Source organism: Protopterus annectens, chromosome 5.part0, assembly GCF_019279795.1.
Source record: "Protopterus annectens isolate FY-2018-M chromosome 5.part0, PAN1.0, whole genome shotgun sequence".
NCBI lineage: Eukaryota > Metazoa > Chordata > Ceratodontiformes > Protopteridae > Protopterus > Protopterus annectens.
Window position 1 is genome coordinate 652,332,287 of NC_056735.1, and position 16,160 is coordinate 652,348,446.

A 16,160-nucleotide genomic window follows, 5' to 3' on the forward strand; every position below is an offset into this window, starting at 1 on the left:
GGGGTCACATTTCCTGATCGCTAGTATATGTTCCCTTATTCTCTCTTTAAATTGTCTTTTTGTTTTCCCCTCATAAAAACAGGTACAGGACTGCCAAATAGCCAGATAAACAACATAGGTGCTTGCACAGTTTCTAAATGTGTAGAATAATGAAAGCGTGTTACTGGATGCTTAAAGATCTTTTGGGTATCTATATACGTACAATAATTACAATGACCACATACAGACGTAGAACCAACCCTTGAACTAGGAGGAGGTCCTCTAGCACTATAACATAGTAGGTGTCTCAAATTACTGTTGTTTTTAAAGATAAATTTTGGTGATGGGCCTACTACTTGGCCTATCTTGTCATCCAATAACAATACAGGCCAATGTTTCTTAAAAACATCACAAAAGAAACCATGATCACTAGTATAGTGCATCAAAAAACTAATAGTATGAACATCTCTATTCTTATAGTCAACATACTGTGGTCGTCCTGTATTCAATAACGGTGTAGCTGTGGTATGACTTAATTGTATGACTTCCCTTTCCATATTACTAACCTCGGTATCCAAATAACCTCTGTCTTTAAAGTCACATGTTAACCTAGATAAATCTCTCTCAAAAACACTCTGAACACTGTCCAGCCGAGATGTACGCATCCCCTGTCCCTTCATGACATTCTTAAAACTCCTTTATGGGTGCATACTATCTCTGCTTAGGATAGCATTAACACGGCATTCTTTTCTATACATCTTAGTAGCTATGGTGCCATCAGTGGTCCTATAAACACAAACATCTAGAAAAACAATAGCATCAATAGAATGACTATAAGTAAATCTCAGAATTGTCGTGGTGGTGTGTAGATAGTCAACAAAATCAGAGATCAATCTAGGTGAACCCTAGGGGATGCGGACATCGCGGTTGGACAAGTGTTCAGAGTGTTTTTGAGAGATTTATGTAGGTTAACATGTGAATTTAAAGAGAGGGGTTATTTTGATACAGAGGTTAGTAATATGTAAAGGGAAGTCATACAATTAAGATATACCACAGCTACACTGTTATTGAATACAAGATGACCACAGTATGTTGACTATAAGAATAGAGATGTTCATACTACTAGTTTTTTTGATGCACTATACTAGTGATCATGGTTTCTTTTGTGATGTTATTAAGAAACATTGGCATGTACTGTCATTGGATGACAAGATAGGCCAAGTAGTAGGCCCATCACCGAAATTTATCTTTAAAAACATGAGTAATTTGAGACACCTACTATGTTATGGTGCTAGAGGACCTCCTCCTAGTTCTAGGGTTGGTTTTATGTCTATATGTGCTCATTTTAATTATTGTATGTATATAGATACCCACAAGATCTTTAAGCTTCCAGTGACACACTTTCATTATTCTACACATTTAGAAACTGATTGTGCAAGCACCTATGTTGTTTATCTGGCTATTTGCCAGTCCTGTACCTGTTTTTATGTGGGGAAAACAAAAAGACAATTTAATGAGAGAATAAGGGAACATATACTAGCGATCAGGAAATGTGACCCCCACTAATGCCTTAGCTTCACATGTTATGAATACAAATGATACACATAGCTTTAAATTTAAGGTATTGGATCAGGTTGTTAGTAATGGTAGGTTAAGTGATTTTTTGAACAAAGGGAGATGGACTGGATTCTTAGGCTACATAGTGATGCATATCCTGGTTTAAATGGCCCTGTCCCTTTAAAACCTTTTTTGAAGGGAAGGAGGCTGTTTAAATGATTTTATTGTTAAGAGCTAGTGACAGGTTGATTTGAATGTAATGATTTGTATATATAACTATATTGTTATATGTGTTTTTTATGGTCTGAAGAAGTGTCTATTAAGAAATGAAAGCGCTAACCCAGTAAATTCTTGTTTTATATTGTTCCAGCCATGGTGGTCCAGTGGATTTTTTCTATTTTTACACAGTATTGGGTTATGCTGCAAATATTTTCCACAATTATGCACTTCTCTTATTCATAAGATTTGCAATAGGCAAAACTGACGCTAGCATTTGGGAAGCCCAAGCAAGTTTCAGGTCACTGCAGGTGTTGCTCAAACACTACATCAATATACACCTTTCCCCCAACTACCTTATTTTGATTCCTATTAGACTATAGGCAAAAAACAATTTTCCCTAGACAGAAATGGCACAGGCATGCACACACACACACAGACTTTTAGTTGCTATACTTTGTTTACATTGCAAAAAGCCTGTGCAGCACATTCTGACCACAACCGCTTCTCCATCTCTGTTCACAGCCATTCTGAAAGAGGTCTGCTTGTACTTGCACTCACAACAGTAACTAATATGCATCCCACATTGGTGGCTTCCAAAAGTTGGGAATTATAATGACTTCTAAACAGCAAGGCTGGGTGTTAAATGCCATCTACTTTTCCTTTAAAATGAAAATATGATTCTGAGGCAAATATGCTGTGCATGGACCCATAACCTGATACATTCCACATTTTGAAATGGAATTGTGGTTTTGAAAAGGTAAGACAGTAAAGCTCTAATATACTGCAGCCAGTTTAAACTAAATAAAATACCACAAAAGCAACAATGCCAAATACGTAAAAAAATGGATTTATTGCACTTAGCGCCTCGGCTCAACAACCTTCAAAGAACGTGGGATCATTGCTTTTGTGGTATTTTATTCTTTGTGGTATTGCAGCCAGTTTAAACTACCCTAATCATGTCTGCTGAGAATGCACAGAGCTTTCTGGGACTTTCAGTGCTCAAGAGACTACAGGTATTAGTAAAATTAATGTGTCACAGTCAAAAATGTTTACCGTAGTTACATTCAACTTTTTAGACAAACAAAAACATTTACCACTGATTTACCACTACAAAGAGTAAATCTGGTTAAAAATAATGACATAACTATATGCAACAAATCTCACCTGGAAAGACTTCTTAAACCAAAGCTGCTTAAATATATAGATTCAAGCTACTATTGGTGCGCACACAATTAATCTTCGTCTGTTATCATATCCACTTCCCACCAAATGCAACTTATTGGCAACATCTTTTTCTCCACATTGTGAAATGTTAAGAATACAGCTATAGGCTGCCATCACTTCTGTCCTTACATGATCCAGTCCATTCACTAGCTTCAGGACTGGAATTCATAGCCAGCAGTCATTTTAGGATGTATCAAGCTCTACCAAGCTCAAATGCCTTCCCTCACTCCTATAAGGCACTACATTTCTCCAAACCTCAAGTTTTGTTTGTCACAGATCAGGCAGCAGCTCCAGAATACTCCCAAGTTGACGACTGTCAGTGTTTGTTATTCTCTTTCATATACTACTGTTAAAGTTATTGTTTCAATGCTAGCATAATTTAGTGAAAGGTTTAGAAGCAATTCAGTCTTTTAACTTTGTGGTTAAGTAGTGTTTGCTAGGAGTATCTCCTTTATACTTAGGGCTGTTTGTATTTGCTTTGCTTTTTTTTTTTTAGGTTAGTGGCTTTAAGATGTAGGAAGCTAAGTAAAAGGCCTCTCAGGCTTTAAAAAGTATAGCAAATGTTGTCAAACACCAGTATTAATTTAAGCAAACTCCTTGTTTAGCATTTATTCTGAGGTTCACCATTTTGCAAGTTCAGAGGTATGCATATAGGTTCATAAGATGTATACTAAGCTAACGACCACAATGGTCTTCATAAGCCAACTGTACAACCCAAATGTGACCCACAAATTTGATTTATACAGTTGGTGATTTACTGGCTGCCTCTGTCCATCAGAGACATAGGAGCCAGACAATCGGTGAATTTCTCATTACCTATCAACTTGTCCAAGTTGCACTTAAATAGGGTTAGGGAGGAACTTTGCTTTACATGGATAGGGAGCCTGCCCCAGAAAATAGGAATTCTCTCAGAAACATATCTGTCTGCCCAAAATATCCTATTTATATTGCTAGCAAAATGCAGGTCTTTTAATCTAGTACTTCTGATGCTGGTTGTTTTGCAGTTGTGCAAAAGGTTCATCAAAACAGGGTCCAGGGATGCCTTGTATGCCAGGCAAAGATCACCTCTCAGAAGTCTTTATGATACCAAGTAAAGAAAAGGCTTTGAGGCAATCAACAGAGGACATTGTTTTTACTCCCTGTATTCTTTTTGTAAGGAACCTTTGTGGACATTCCAGTTGTTGCATGTGTCTGGTCAGGTATGTACCAAAGGGTGCATTATACTCTATGATGGATCTGATGAGGGCTGAGTACAGTGGTACAATGGTCTCTTTGGATCTAGATGCCATGCCTTGCTTATAAGTTGAGCAACACAGAAGGATTTTCTTACTACTTTGGACACATGTTGGTCAAAGACTAGGTTACTATTTACATGAGTTCCCAGATCCATGACTAGTGAATCAACTGTTAAGGGTGTTTTATTAATGATGTAGTTGCCTGGGGTGGTAGACTTCCCAAAACATGCTGTAAAGCATTTCTTGGTACTGTGTTGCAAGCCACAAGTAGAATTACTTGTAAAAGCTATACCCAGGAATTTTAAAATGTTTAATTTAAAACAGCTATACTGCAAATCTGTCCCCCACCTAACACACTGATTATTAAAGTAACTTCTTAGCCTCTTTGTATATTATCATTATATTACAATGAATGTCCTTTCGCATTTCCATTCACAATCAACATCAGAGATGCTGCCTAAAACTTGTTGTAGTGCTGAATAATGATTTTTTTTAACCAATATGATGGAGGTTGGATGACAAACCTTATTTATGATTTTCTTTGGTGTATTTCTTAATTGATGATTTTGAGTTGTGCAGTACATTTTGTTAATATTTTCTTGTGTCTGTTCATCGTTTATAATCCAATGTTCTTAGCCACACACACATGGATATTTCAGGCATGGGAAATAATGCCCTTCTAGCATGCCAATTTACTAAAGCAGTCATCCTCATAAAGTGTCCAGACTGTTCCTAAAAATAACTAAACTATTGCTTGCTTTAATAGAATTAAGTAGTCCACTGCATTCACCAGTTTACAGAGAATCAGTCAGTATGACTCTTATTCCTATATACTTTCCTACATACAAAGCTAGATCATGGTCAAATGGGATCCTAGACAGGGTAATGGATCAGCAGCCCCCTCACCCCTGCACTATGAACAGTAAACTTCCCTGCCCTTGAAACTCACATTCATTGAAACAGCATTGAAACCCACATTCAAAGAAAATGCATGGCCAGTGGTGGATTAAGTTTCCCTTTGAGCTGTTTTGAAATCATGGGCCCCTTGCACACATTTTTAGGATCATGCATGTAAGCATGCGTTATTTGTTGTACCTTCCTGATTGTATTAAAATTATATTCCTTGCGTGATACAATACCACTTGTCAGAGTGTATTTTAAATTTGTAGTTTTTAACATTTTTTCCAGTAAGAAATGGAATGAAACATCTGGACCAATGATAAAACTACCCGTTTCACAACATTTAAACCATAAAAGGCCACTTAAACTTTATTACAATCGGCCAGTATCAGTCAATATACATAATCTCTGCAGAAGTAAAAGTCATCTGAATAATTCCACATTAAAAATATCTGTAACTAGTGAAAAATATCTGTAACTAGTGAACTGATTGCTACTAGCATTTCAGTGTCTTATGTACAAATTTAGTCCCTGCGGCACCTGAAGAATAAACTGCTCATGTTACATTTTAAAAAAATTGTAAGCCGGTAATATTACAATTTGGAATGACTGTCAAACCAAAATTAGGTTCATAGTTACTAGGCATCTCATCTAAGGGAGAACATACTCAGGAGTGCAGCACTCCCATCCATTCTTAAAGGGCGCTACATATCAGCACTCCACCTACATGGTGTGGGAGTAGAACCCACAGCCTTGTGTGCCAAAAACAACTATGCTAACTGTTCTGCCAATAACACTGCTTTAAGACTGTTATAGCACAAACATTGATAATGTCCATTTGCTAAACAAAACAGTTACACATTGAATACAGGCTTAGCATAAGAAAAAGTAAACTTCTCTTCCCTTGAAACTCAAGTCATTGAAAATGCACCCCTGATAATAATCTGGTAGTTGGTGTGGTGGATTCAGGCTCTTGTCTTCTGCACTAAAGGTACAGAGTTTGACCCTGAACAAGTTAACAAAGCTGCCATCCCTAACTAGGGCATTACACACACACACACACACACACACACATAAGTGCGTGCAATTGCTCACTGCAGTCTGCATGCTCATCTTTCATCTGGCAATTCTTTCCTAATGAAAAGATGGCTTGCTTGGCAGTTCTTGAAGCAGGGCTTTAGTAAGACACTTCCAACATTTAAATATGTTTGCGCATTGACGCACACAGAGTATGTCCTTAATCTGAAGAAATGTCAGTTTTTTTATTTGTTTAAATTGAATGATGTAGCAACCCACCCCCCCCCTCCCCAAGCCAGCAGACCTTAGGCAACTGCCTCAGTCACCTAGTGCTGGATCCGGCTCTGCCAACATATGCTGTGCAGTGCTTCTCTACTATTCTATGAGAACCCCAAAAATTCCAAGAGGCAGCCATCTCGGTGGTGCAGTGGTTAGCATTGTCACCTCACAGCAAGAGGTTCTCTGGTTCAATCCTCGGCTGGGGTGCCTTCTGTGCGGAGTCTGCATGTCCTCCCTGTGGTTGCGTGGGTTTCCTCCGGGTGCTCCGATTTCCTCCCACATCCCAGACATGCTATAGGTGGATTGGACACTCCAAATTGGCCCTAGGTGTGAGTGTGTGTGTGTGTGTGTCTTCAGTGGAAGGTTGGGCACCGGGGCTGGCAACTCGACACTGTAAAACTCCACTGCCAATCATGAGTGGACAGGTGATCCGCTGTGGCGACCCCTAACTGGGAAAAGCCGAAATAAGAAGAAGCAATCTCTTAATCACTTACAGAACTCAGTAAGGTTTCCTCTTAATTATCAATATGAGACACTGTACAAGTTCAGATATTTTGATATTTCATAATAGTTTAAACATTCACAACCATGGATATCTTTGGTATATCCTGCTGCACTCTTTCCAATTTACTCATTCTAGTTTTCCTATAAGGTTTTCATATATATAATTTGGTACTGTAGTTTGGCTCTAATGAATCTAGAAAACAATAATTTTATCAGTTCTAATTATAAATATTTTTACCTTATCATATAGCTTTATAGCTGTAATTAACTAATTGATTGTTGCGATTAGAAAACCACAAAACTGCATCTAGCAATATAACCAGGTATTTGGATTCACAGTTTAAATCATTGTGTGCTGTATTAAATAGTCACCCCTCAATACATATCTCTAGAATCTTATATACTTTGTTTTTGATGTATTTATTAGCATATTATTCTCCTATACACACTTTAAGCAAGTTCTGCTGCAGACATGACCTATTCATATCAGATGTGATCATTTTTTCCCATTTTCAATTTATCTGCTTACAGACTGCAAGATGAAAAGGATAAATCAGAAAAATACAAACTAAATAAGTATAAGCTAAGGACAAAGCCCTGTGGCACACCTTTATTGCAACCTAACATTTCACTTATCCAGTTACTGCAACCTAACATTTCACTTATCCAGTTACTACAACCTATTTGTAAGTCATGCTGCTGTCCATCTTATCAAGACTGCATTAATCCTACCCGTTCTAATCTGTTGATCAGTGTTTTATGCATTACTCTATCAAAGGCTAAATAAAGGGCTACACAAATTACAAAACAGGATACCTTTTTATTTATAGCTCTCATTTTATTGTAAGTCATGCTGCTATCCATCTTATCAAGACTGCATTAATCCTCCCCGTTCTAATCTGCTGATCAGTGTTTTATGCATTACTCTATCAAAGGCTAAAAAAAGGGCTACACAAATTACAAAATAGGATACCTTTTTATTTATAGCTCTCATTTTATTATAGAACTTCATATGTTATAGGTAGTTATAGACATAGTTTTAACATTACACACACATTATATATATATATATATATATATATATATATATATATATATATATATATATATAGGTTCACTTTATAACATCGAAATACTGAAATGTCAAATTTCAGTATCTCGAAGCTATAAAGTCGAATGTTACAAATAGCGAACGTTCATAATCGCGAATTTGACATCTTGAAAATATGTCGAATTTGCGGTTATGAAGTTGCGCTACGTAATATCCGGGTTTGTGTTTAGTTGGTGCGCGGTGCCATGTTTGGATGTAGGTGTTATGTCAGGTAAGTGAGTGTTTTGTAAGGGTTTTGAGTGGGAGTTAGAGTGTGTGTAAGGGATTGGAGAATGTGCGTGTGTGAGTGAGCTTTTGTGTTGTGTTTGTGCGATCTCGGAGTTAGTATATATAAGTAGGGGGGTGCAGGGTGGCTTGCCCCCCTGCTTATGTGTGTGAGTTGTGTATGTGTGTTGTTTTTTTGTTTATGTTGTGATGTGGGTGTTGTGTTGTATGTTTAGTGTAGTGTGTGCGGTGTTTTCGGTTATGTGGTTTTGCGGTTTTTGTTTGTCGCTGTTTTGTGGATTCTGTTTTATAGTCTCGAGATACTGAAATTCGATATTTCAGCATTTCGAGGTTATAAAGTGAATCTATATATATATATATATATATATATATATATATATGTGTGTGTGTGTGTGTGTGTGTGTGCGTGTGTTTATTAAGTATAAATGCTCAAAACACAGCCTAGCAAAAAGAAAAGTTAAAGTATGTTTTTGACCGCCCCTGCACCTCCCACACCCCTGATATTTATATATACCAACTCTGAGATCACAGTACTGTGGAGAAAGGGCAAATTCCCCAATCCCTGCAGTACTGCAATCTAGGACAGAAACAAATGCTTATATATGCAATCAGCTATTTCTTTTATCACATATACCTGCTTTTTTCCGTTTCACTAAATAAACATTTGACAAGTATGTAGCCCATATATAAATACATAAATATGGGTGCTGGACACCCATCGAATGTGAATGGACACAATGATGACACTTGAGAGACTAACATCAAAAAATTGGATAAACAAATATCAACACAATCTGCACATGCCTCAGGGATTATGCTGGAGTGGACTAAATTAAAGGCAAGTGCTTTTGCAGGGGTGAGAAGCCCCACTGTACCCCCACACCTCCTGATAATTATATATACTACCTCCAATATTGTAGAGGGAATATTCCCCTAGCCAGGGATTGTTGATCTCACACACCTGTTGACCATCTGTCTGTATAGAACAAATGTCACCGAAAGGTTTTAGCATTGTGTCTGTTCAATCAGGCATAAGACACCCATATATATATATATATATATATATATATATATATATATATATATTAATAAACATTAAGCACCTGATGTACTGTTTAGCATGATGGCAGTACTGGCTATTGTGTACCAAATGGCAAATGCCAGTCTGAGCTTATACTAACTTTTGTTTATTACCTCTATTTTGGGACAGTCTTGTCAAAACAGATGGACTACAACATATAATTGCTTCTACTGCTTCCTTGTATTTTCCCAGTCCAATGTTGATACAGTGTCTTAAGTTGTCTTTCCCACAATTGTTTTTTATGGATGTAAATGGCAGCAATATTTAGATAATCATTTTTGCTACTGTTTTTACATGTTATACTGACTTGTGATGTTAAAATCATATTCCTTCTATTCAACAATTAAAATGAGGGGAAAATGATATGTCACGCCAGGTATTTTTCCTTGTAAATCCAAAGATATATATTGATTTTTGCTTGAAAAGTGAATAACTTTATGTAGGTAAAACAAACAGAACTTTATCTAAGAGAATGTATTGAGTATAATTATTCAGTAAGAATATATGATGAAACAAATGCTTTATTTAAGCATATACTATGTTGCAAAGAAAATTAATTCAAATTAGTTTTATTGAAGGTTTCCTCTATTTCTGGCAAAGAAGCAACTGAAAGTTTATTAAATGGGAGAGAGTATTACAGGCAGGTTTTATTAAAATGCTTAAGAGGTGCCAGGTTTGAATGACAGGGAACATTTTATTTTTTTAAGTGGCTTAAAGCAATAGTCAGCTGATTTTATAATAATTATTGTATTGTCATCTAAATTCTGATGAAGTATGTTGTATGAGTGAAAACATTCTGGTGGATTTTTGTTTTTATGAACACATTTCTTGTTTTATTTGTTTAGCACTTTATGAGATTATTCAACTTGTACTGTTTCTTCTTTGTTTAACAAAATCTACAGTTCAGGATCCAGCTGGGGTCCTTACATGACATTATCCTGTCATTTTTAGAGGTTTCTGTCTCTGTAGGCATTTTCATTTATCAGATTTGCTATCAAGCATTGATTTCACCTGTAGCTTGTTTGCAGTTTCCTGAATTCTTTATTTGTCTAGCTGCTTTATATGCATGACAGATGACTTGGTCATCGAGACCCAACAACACATTTGTTTGGATACTGGTAGATCAATTTAATATCTTTCAGTGACACTGACGTTTTCAATTTTCTCCACTCTTGTGCAACCTCAGAGTACATATATATCTCTGGGTGATGGGAGAAGTCATCCCCAATGGAGGTGCAGAGGTCTTGCCCTTATGCAAAAAAAAATAGTTCTGATGTTTGTTGAAAGTTGTTTCAGTATTTTTTTTAGTCTATTGCCATTCAGGCAAATGTCTGTCAACTGATCATCATTGTAAAGATTGGGTAGAGATGGGTGAAGGCTGCCAGCCTAGTCAAATAGAATTTGATACATAATTCTGGCAATTGTAAATATAAATGTAAAATACAGGCTTGTTTCTTAAATGAAAGAAAACACTGTAAAATGTTCAACTTCAAGATTGTAGCAACATTGTCATCTGCTTTAAGGAAAACTAAGTCAAGCATTTCAAATCTTTCTTTTAAAGTTAAAATTATTTCATCACTGCCTTTGATGTTTTACAATTCGGCTCAAGTCTGGCTAGATGAAGGCTTCCTGCCTATTGTTTTAAGGCTAAAGTTAATGACCAGAATTTACATGTGGAATGCCCTTTATTGCTCTAAGTGTAAAAGAAAGTAAATGCAGTTTGTGTGGCCTGAGAACCAGGAAGGTGTAAAAGATGTAATGTTTTATCAGAACTGCAGGTTTAATTTAAAACAGTGAGAACCAGAAATTAAGCATTTTGATCTTGGACATCTAACTCAGCACTGCCTATGCTCTTAATTTATTGTAGAAGTGTGTTTTCTTGAAGCAAAGCTAGGAAATTAGAAAAGTTTTTTTGTTATGTCAGAACTGTAGTACAGAATTTTAAACGTTTCTGTGTAATCTCTGGACTCTTGAATAGCCTGTGGTGTAGTAGTATTGCCTTGTGTTTTAATATTTATTAAATATTTTTAAACCCTTTTCAACTGGGGCTGATTTATGTAGAGATAAGTTAAGCTCTAGAGTACATTGCATATTTATAGAGTTTATTGTACAAAGCCACTCTAATAAGCCTTAAGACTGTTTAGTCACATTTACCTATTGGAAAATAATATTGCACAGTAATAAATGGACACCCTTTTAAGGGTGTTTTGGTAGCTGATAATTATTAGCTGATGGTGGCAGGAATTACTACCGTATAGTCTGGGTTTAGGGGCATAGCTGGAGAATATGTGTTAGCCTTTCCCAGGAGTGTCTGAAGTTGTACAAATACTTATCTCAAAAGTGTGTGTGTGTGTGTGTGTGTGTGTGTGTGTGTGTGTGTGTGTGTGTGTGTGTGTGTGTGTGTGTGTGTGTGTGTGTGTGTGTGTGTCTCAACTTCTTGGGCAGGGTCACAAAGCACTGGTTGGACAGAGAGGGTACTGGAGGTTAGCTTGCCAGGTAGGCGGAGATCTGGACCCTATAGCTGTATCAGTGGAGAGTCTTACTGGGGACCTGGAGAGCAAGGGAGCAACCAGCCTCAGATTGACTGTGATCTCTGTGTGCTCTTAAGGGAAATTGTACTTTACTGTGTGTATTTATTATCCTTTCCTCATATATGAGACTCCCTCTCTGGTGTTAGTGGTAAGGACTGAGGCTCCTTGATTGCTGGGCCAGGGCACGGGCATCACATATTAATTGGTTTGCAGTGGTGGGATCTACGCATATTAATTGGTGGGCATTAGTGGAATATCCACATCACATATTAATTAGTTGGCAAATACTAATTGGCTTGTAGTGGTATGGGTAGAGTGAATCCTGTAGCTTGTGTACAGTGATCTCTGAAGGTGTTTTGTACTCTAAAACAGTCACGTAGTGAATACTCTGAGTTCAGATCACAATTGTTTTATTTCTTTTGTTAGCTTAGTTAGTCAGGGTGAGCAAGCAGCATGTCAGCAGAGGAGTATGGAAAGCTGACAAGGAGCCAGCAGGTGGAGATGTGCTAGGCTAGGGGACTGGTGCATGGAAACCTGACTAAGGCAGACCTGATTGCAGCCTTGGTTACAGCTGCATCAGAAAACATCATCCAGGAGGACAATCAGACTGGCAGTGGAGATACAATATCCTTGGAGAATGGACAGCTCAACCTTTCTGCAGTGGACTTAAAAATCCAGCTGGAGCTAAAGAGACTTGAGACAGAGGCCAGGTGTTTGGAGATAGAAGCAGAAGAAAAGGAGCGTCAGAGTAGGCATGAGGAGGAAATGCTGACTCTTCGCCAGAGTCATGGAGGTAATGGGGAAGGGAGTAACTGGACCCCAGAAGCAGAACAGGTCAATAAATTTCTTCTGAAATTTAAAGAGGAGGGTAATTTAGATAGTTTCATTCATATGTTTGAGAGGGTATGCAAAGAGTATATTGTTGACCAAAGGCTCTGGGTACCGTTCCTGACCCTGTTACTCCATAGGAAAGCTGTAACATTTTTGTCAAAAACACCTGACGCCGTCTGTTTTGATTATACTGCTGTAAAAAAATGTCTTTTAGAATGTTTTAAGCTAACACCTGAAATGTATAGGAAAAAGTTTTGTGAGCATAGATGCAAAGCAGATGAAAGTGTGTGTGAATATGTTGCTGAACTGAGCACTTATTTTCATAGCTGGGTGAGTGGATGTCAGGTCACCACTTTTGAATGGTTGACAGACCTTTTGGTGAGGGAACAAGCCCTTGAAACTTTGCCTGAGGACATGAGGATCTGGTTAGCTGATAGAGAATGTGCTACTTCAGATGAATTGGGGAAGAAGGGAGACTTATACCTGGCAAACAGGGCAGCCCTGCAGATGAAGGGGACCCCCAGTACTGCTCATGGGTTTAAAGGAACCCATGGTAGGCAGCACAGACTGCCACAACAAAATCTGCCAGTAGGAGGGGAAGCCACTAGTCCAAGTACACATTCAGGAGCTAGGGTTAAATGCTTTGAATGCAACCAGTGGTGCCATGTGGCATACAGGTGTCTACATAGGCAAGGTGGGGAACCAAAGGTGAGGGAGCCAGTAAGTGGGAAAGACAAAATGCCAATAGTAGGTTGTCTTGAGACAACAGTGGTACTAAACTACCATCCTGCAGATGTCCTGAGAGGGAAGGATTTGGATGAGGCAATACCATGTGCTTATGCAGTTACACACAGTGAGGCTAGGAGACAAGCATGTGTGTCTGGTAGCCTGGGGGAGACCCAGACAGACTGCATACTTGCAGCCAGGACTGCTGAGGTGGTTACTTCAGGAAGGGAACTACTCTGTAGCAGTGAGACTGAATGTGAACCACAGCTGCTTGTGGGTACTGATGGTCCCTTGGACAGAGTGACTGCAAAGGTAGAGATGAGTAGTAGTACCCAGGCTGACAGGCACCACTGTCAGAAGATGCCAGATTTCCTGTGGAAGGGGAGCTGGGAAGGGTTACAAGGAAAGAGCTGAGACAGGCTCAGCTCTCAGACCCTACATTGGAAGGCCTGAAGCAGGTAGCTAGGGAGGCACCTGATTCTCAAGGAAAGAGGGAATCTGTATACTGGGACAAAGGGTTACTATACAGAGAGTGGACCCCTGAGGGAAGGCTAGAAGGTGAGAGAGTACAGCAGTTGGTAGTGCCTAGAGCCTACCATCTGGCACTTCTAGCCATAGCCCATGATATTCCCTTTGCAGGTCATATGGGCATAAAACCTACCAAGAGGAGTATTATGCAGAACTTATATTGGCCTGGAATTTCCAGAGATGTAACAGGGTACTACAGGACCTGTGAGCAGTGCCAAAATGTAAGCAAGGCAGGAGACAAGGTGAGAGCCCCTTTGATGTCTTTGCCTGTGATTGAGAAGTCATTTACGAGGGTAGCTACGGATATTCTGGGTCCTCTGAATACCCCAAGTTCCACAGGGAAAAAGTATATCCTAGTGGTAGTGGATTATGCTACACAATACCCTGAGGCAGTGGCTTTGTCCTCCATTGAGGCAGAGAAGATGGCAAATGTTTTGTTAGAGATTACAGCATGGTGGGTTTCCCAAAAGAAATACTGTCTGACAGAGGTGCTGATTTCATGTCAGACCTGCTGGCTTGTCTGTGGAAGTCCTGTTGAGTGAAGCACATGAAGACCACCCCCTACCATCCCCAGACATGGTCATGTTGAGAGGTTAAACTCTACAATCAAGTCCATGCTACAGGCATTTGCAGATCAGTTTAAGAGGGAGTGGGACAAATATTTGCCCCAACTGTTATTTGCTTACAGAGAGGTTCCCCAGGAATCCACAGGTTTTTCACCCTTTGAGTTGCTGTATGGGCATAGGGTAAGGGGACCTCTAGATTTAATTCGAGATTAGAGGGAAGGTGAGTGCGAGACTCACAAGGAGTCTGTTGTGGCATATGTCCTAAACCTCAGGACAAGGCTCAGGGAACTCATGGGCTTAGCCCAGGAGAACCTGGCAGAAGCCCAGCAACAGAAAAAGGTGTGGTATGACAGGAATGCTCGAGATAGAGAGTATGCCGTGGGGCAGCAGTTGATGGTTCTCATTCCTGTCAGACACAACAAACTGCAAGCAGCTTGGGAGGGACCCTACAAGGTGGTAAGAAAGGTAAGTGATGTTAACTACATGGTGGAAGTGCTAGGCATATGGCAGAGACACAAATTGTACCATGTTAACATGATGAAACCTTACCATGATAAGGAGGCCCTTGTGCTGAAAATTTGCAGTGGATTGCAGGATTAGTCTGAGAGAAATCTGGGGACTGATCTCCTCAGTGAGGCTTGGGCTGACACCTCAGTGGAAGGGGTAGCAATGTCTCAGCAGCTATCTCCTACCCAGGTTCAAAAACTCCAAGCAGTATTGCATGAATTTGGGGACATGTTCACTGGGAAACCAGGGTGCACCCACCTGGTGCAGCACCAGGTGGATACAGGACCCCAAAGGCCTATTAGGCAGGTCCCTTGTAGGGTGCCTGAGAGAGTCAGACAGACTCTGAGGGAGGAGTTACAGAAGATGTTGGAACTAGGGGTGATTCAAGAGTCCAACAGTCCCTGGGCCTCCCCAGTGGTGCTGGCGCCAAAGAAGGATGGCAGCACTAGGTTCTGTGTGGATTACAGGAAATTAAATAGTCACACAGAGTTGGATGCTTACTCCATGCCTAGGACAGATGAGGCCCTAGAGCAGCTGGGTGGGGCTAAGTATCTTACAACCATTAATCTTACCCATTAATCTTACCAAGGGTTACTGGCAGGTGTCCTCGATTCCCAGTGCTAGAATGAAGTCAGCCTTTGTGACTCCTTTTGGCTTGTATGAGTTCACAAAGATGCCCTTTGGGATGAAGAATGCCCCAGCGACTTTCCAGAGGCTGGTAGATCATATCCTAGTAGGAGCTGGAGGGTTTGCCCTTGCTTACCTAGATGATATTACCATCTATAGCCATTCCTGGCCAGAGCACATTCAGCATGTCAGGGAGGTGCTGGGCAGACTACAGAGGGCAGGGTTAACCATTAAGCTGAGCAAATGTCAGGTGGGTATGGCAGTGGTCTCCTACCTAGGACATAGAGTGGGGAGTGGTAAGATAAGGCCAGAACCTGCCAAAGTGGAAGTCATTCAGTCATGGCCTGCACCTGTTACTGAAAAGCAGGTGAAGGCATTTTTAGGGACAGTAGGGTACTATAGAAAGTTCGTCCCCAGTTATAGTACCATAGCTGCTCCCCTCATAGACCTGACAAGGAAGAACAGGCCCGATAAGGTAGTGTGGACCCCAACATGTGAGCAGGCATTCCAGAA

The 16,160-nt window shown here is 39.6% G+C and overlaps 1 protein-coding gene across 3 annotated transcripts in view; it reads right to left on the bottom strand.

Moving 5' to 3' along the window:
- The window catches only part of LOC122802732 (ankyrin repeat and SOCS box protein 9-like), a 553,320-nt gene that overhangs the window by 285,634 nt on the left and 251,526 nt on the right, over positions 1–16,160 (bottom strand). The window lies entirely within an intron of this gene.